The sequence below is a fragment of the Colobus angolensis genome, unplaced genomic scaffold (genome assembly GCF_000951035.1).
Source record: "Colobus angolensis palliatus isolate OR3802 unplaced genomic scaffold, Cang.pa_1.0 Scaffold80, whole genome shotgun sequence".
Classification (NCBI taxonomy): domain Eukaryota; kingdom Metazoa; phylum Chordata; class Mammalia; order Primates; family Cercopithecidae; genus Colobus; species Colobus angolensis.
The window spans coordinates 11,260,354-11,265,740 of record NW_012121821.1 but is presented as its reverse complement, the minus strand read 5'-3'; the positions used below and the strand labels follow the sequence as shown (position 1 = coordinate 11,265,740).

Sequence of the window (5,387 nt, the reverse complement as noted above, 5' to 3'; positions counted from 1 at the left end):
TATAATCTATTTTCACTCCACCTTTTCTATATTTAGATATGTTTAAATACATAAATACTTACCATTGTGTTACAATTGTCTACAGTATTCAGTACACTGACATGCTGTATAGGCTTGCAGCCAAGGAGAAATGGGCTATACCCAATAGCCTAGGTGTGTGGTAGTCTATACTATGTAGGTTTGTTTTGTGTAAATACTGTATGATGTTTGCCAAAGACAGAATTGCCTACTGACACATTTTTTACAAAGTACCCCTATCGTCAAACCGGGCATGACTGTATGTACAAAGCCCAAAAAACAGTGACTTGTACACAGATATGCTATATAAAATGTTATTGTCATTATTGCCATCATCATTATCAGGTTTATACCTCCTTGTTCCGTATGATGCCTCCACAGCGTTTGAAGAAAATGAGATGGAGAGTCTCATCCGCCCCCTCCCCCGCCGCCGCCCCCACCCCCGCCCTGGGAGCCGCTGGGACCCTCGCATCCAGACCCCAGCACCATGCGGTCGGAGACCTTAGAGAAGCGCCCCACCTTCCAACGAAGGGTAGATGTCCGACTTATTCGAGTGCAGCATCCAACCAAAACCCCGGTGATAACAGAATGATACAAAGGTGAAAAACAGCTTCTTGTCCTGAATAAAACGAGGTTCCTTGTACCTGACCACGTCAACGTCAGTGAGCTCATCAAGATAATTAGAAAGCACTTACAGCTCAGTGCTACTCAAGCCTTCTTCCTGTCAGCGAAGGGGACACAGCATGGTGAGCGCCTGCACACCAATCTCAGAGGTGTATGAAAGTGAGAAGGATGAAGGTGGATTCCTGTACATGGTCTATGCTTCCCAGGAGACATTTGGGATGAAATTATCGGTGTAAAACTAGGAAAATGCATCTATTGTAGAATTTTTTCAACTCTTACTAAGGAAGAAAAAGGGATGTTACCAACTGAAATCGATCAGTTCATCTAATCAGAGATCTTCAAACAGGTAGTGTTCCCACCTAGGAGTGTTAGGAAATTGTGTTTGTACTTCAAGCAGAAAAACTAAGCTCTAAAGTGAGCGCGTTCAGCTTTGGAAACTGTATTATTTAATGTCGGTTAGTTGTTTTCAAATTTTAAAAGTTTAAAAATAAAACTTTGCATGAAAGAAAGAAAGAGAAAGAGAGAGAGAGAAAGAAAGAAAAGAAAAGAAAAAAAGAAAAGAAAAGAAAAAAGAAAAAGAGATGTACTGTCTTCCCCTGCCTTGGTGATTAGGGAAGCACATGCTGATGTGGAGGTGAGGCATTGAGCGTTACAGAGGGAAAACTTCCCTAGAGAATCTCCTGGACCTGCTGTGCACTGTACACATGAAAATCAACTTTTAAATGTTACTGAGAGTTGGAAGTTATTATTACTACATAACTTAGAATTTCTGACTAATAAATGAGTTTATTAGCAATGCAATGTAGCTTCTTAGGAAGTGACTACAGTCTTTACCAGTTTCAAGCTATGTGTTCCTAGGAACTCTGTATTGCTCTAATTTTTTATCTATTAAAAAGAAAGTGAGACTATTATTATTGTAAAGGATTAATATGACAGTAACGTAAACTTTACAGAAATGTAATATGATAGGATGTTTCACATGTAGGAACCCTTTATCAGTTATTACTATTTTTAATATTAAATTTGTTATTTTTAAATGAACTAAATACAACACAGGGCCCTTTGGTAACCAGCACATATAGTGGAGAATTCAGTTAAAACTTTTTGGAAATACAATCTTATCTGTATCTTGTGGGATTTGGTAGGGTTCTAAATTGGAATAATTGCTATGGATAAAATTTGACAATATCTATGTAAAACAGATATACAATTCTTTGTACAATGGCTATGTACATACACAGATATTCATTGAAACATTATTTGTAACAGCATAGGAAAAACCAAGGAAGCCTAAATAGCTATCAACAGGGAATTGGTCTACTAAATAATGATAAATTCACATACTAAAACACTATCAGCCATTTTAAACATGAGGTTATTAATACATAACAATATGGAAGGATCTCGAAAGATATATTGTTGAGTAAGAAAGGTAAGGTGTGGAACAAGGTATAATACAGTATTATTTACATGAGCGAAAGATATACATGCACAGAAAATCTTTGAGGCTAGAGTATGCACAAGTGACTGATACCACTATTGCTGTGGAAAGAAGTTGTGTTTTGAGAAAAGTAATTAAATGAAGGATGTATTTCTTATTGTACTTCATAAGGCAGGTTTTTTTTTTTTCATTTTTACCATGCAAACATATCACCTAGAAACAAAATAGACAAAAGGAAAGATGATCCATCAGACATACTTTGTCATTATACAGTTCTGTTTTTAAAGAGTTATTTACAGGTAAGTGAATTGAGTGACATTGACACAAGGTTTTTGATACACTTGAGGGTGATTTTGATATAAAATCACAATGAAAAGACTAGAAGAATTATTTTTCAAGTTTAAGACTAAATACTAAAATCATTAAAATTAAAAAAATTTGTACCTTTAACTCATTCTACAAATTTTTTATTCTATACATAAATTTATTGGATTTGAATAATGATTTCTAAGGGGACTTTAAGGAATGGTTAGTCTTGTTTCCAGATTTAATTACACATCGTCAAATTTTAAACAATAAGATTTTAAAATTATTATTTTAGATCTCTTTTTAATGTATTTCAGTTCTCTAGCAACAACAACAACAACAACAACAAACTTCCTAAATATTTAAACTTCTCTTATATATCTAATAGATCAAACTTAAATTACTAATTAAACTTTTAGTTTGGTTTCAATTTTAAGTTTGTGGTCTGGATCAATTACTCAATTACCTATTTTTAAACTGTCTTTAAAAGACTATCACTTTAATAATCAAACTATCTTAAATAATATTTTTACAAGAATACCATATATTGCACTGAAGTAGAATTAAGAACAAATTGTATATTTTACATCTGCAGAAAGGCTAAGTAACTTCACTGAATTCATATAACTAGATAAAGCAAAATTGGATTCAGGTTTGTCTCATTCTAATATCTATAACATTTACACTATGCTACCTGCCTTTTCTGATAATACCAGAAGCCAACAAAAAAGAATTGTATTAACTCATATATTCATATGTTCAAGGAATAGTAGTAGCTTCAAGTGCAATTGACAGTGGGGCTCAAAAGGTATCTTCAGCATCCAATTTTACCCACATTCTTTTGCATCTCTGTTTCCATTTTTAGCTGCAGAAACAAGCCTTACATCTACCTGTCATTTAATAGAATGCTGGTGTTTAATTTTTCTGACTTTTCCCAGCAAGGACTACATCACTTTCTCTTGCTCTGTTTTGGCATTATCCACATCTCTGAAATATAGCCAGTGAGATAAACTAAATGGATTCACATAGGTAAATCAAGGGTAAGCTTTGGAATGAGAGGGTTCTATTTTACCAAATCCTTTGTGTTGAGAGTGCCAGTGTGTTTGTCTGTAACAGAAATGTTAGGTTTTAGGAGGTACAAGTAGGGGGACAACTGAAATTGAAAAAGGAGATTCTGAAGTGGATTCTGCCCTACATCCACCATATTTGTCATTTGGGAACTTGTCAGAATTCTAGAATCACCTATTCATGTTAAAATGTTTGCTTTAAGTTTAATAAACCAATACCTTTAGTGTGATCTGATTAGCTGTGGGTGGCAGGTGTGAGCAAGTGGCCTATACCGGGACAACCCAAGTTTTCCAGAGTAAATGACGATTGGCAGAGAGCCGGTTTGAAGACCCTTAAAAAAGAGAACTGGACTGTATGAAAGATGCAACAAAATTTAGTCACGTGACATTGGGCTGTGGCGAAGTCTCTCGGCAGATAGTCAAACCCCAGTTAAGCAGCTAGGTATTGAATCAAAGCTAGGAGATTGTGATACTAAGAATATTAAGTAGGCATGGCCAGTGTTGAAGGAATTGGACCTCTTGGCATACAGTTAAGACAGAGACAAAGGGCGAAGTTCTAGGAACCAGAGCTCTATGAGGCAGTGACCAAGATTTAGCTGGACACCAAGGCAGACTTCACAGCTAGACTGGTAACAGCAGATTTTATAAAAACGAGAAACTGCATTCTAACTTAAGATTCTCCTACCTAAGGTAAGTAATAGTTATAATAAAAGTGGCTCTAAGCAAGTGGCTTCAGAGTGGAAGAGACAGCTCCGGAGAAGTAGAACCTGAAAGTTTCCAATCGAGGTGCCATGTATCCTCAGAACCAATTTCTTGGCCCCTTCGCTTAGAACATTGTTTTCCTTTCTTTACCCAAAACACTGCCAATACTTATATTTTATGTCTTCATAATTTTAATAATTGGCTGAATGTACATTTTTGTGTTCATGTGTTCTTGTGCAATTTACACTTTTAAAGATCAGCATAGGCAACAATAAATCAACTAAATAACATTGATGCTAAATAACTAATTTTCAGAATTTCAGAAATGTTAATGCATAAGTGCAAGAATACCTGTAGTTGTACACAAATTAGAAAGTACACAAATTTTGTACAGAAATTAGATTAGTACACAAATTTGTGTACTAAGTTGTACATAAATTAGTTTAAAAATTAATTTCGTTTAAAGTTGAATTCACTGTTGAAGATAACAAAGCTGATCCTATTCTTAAAAAAAAAAAAAATATCTGGCCAAAATTGCAGATACAGCTTGGAGCATCTTATAGTTGCAGAAGGTAAGAAAGTTATTTTTTAAGAAAAAAACCTACAAGGATGCAGAGGGGATATGTCAGAGGGACATAGGACTCAATTGAAAGAGCTCCCAATGGCCCAAGCTGAAACAATTTAGATAGCAAAGTAAACAAAGTATTACAAGATTATAAACCAAAGCATAAAATAATTATCCATGAATCCATTGATATAAAACACTGAATAAGCAAGTAACTAGGGGAGAATAGACAAATCTATGAATCTGAAGAATTATAATAATTTATGTAGATACTATGCTCTCAAGCAGGTGTAGCATAACTTCCCATTTTTTAAGTGTTGGTGTACCTAATGACTTCCATCTAAACAGGACAGTATGGGAAGGGGGAGAAGAGTAATTTGATAGCAGAGAAACTGACAAACACTTCCTCAGCCAGGTGACTATGGTGTTTCTCCCAAGAACAAGTGACATCAAACTAATGAGAAAAGCAATTAACTGTGACAAATACACCACACTAGTATGTTAATAATAGGAGAAACTGTTAATAGGTGTGATGGTACATAGAAACTCTCTGTATTATCCTTGCAATTTTTTTTTTTTGTAAATCTAAAACTATTCTAAACTAAAAAGTTTATTTTTTTCAAAACTAAATGAAAGCAACTTTTGACATAAAACCGCTAATTAA

At 34.7% G+C, this 5,387-nt stretch overlaps 1 pseudogene; it reads left to right on the top strand.

Moving 5' to 3' along the window:
• The first annotated feature begins 505 nt into the window (after positions 1–505).
• On the top strand, positions 506–878 carry LOC105502702 (annotated as a pseudogene).
• The last annotated feature ends 4,509 nt before the right edge of the window (positions 879–5,387 follow it).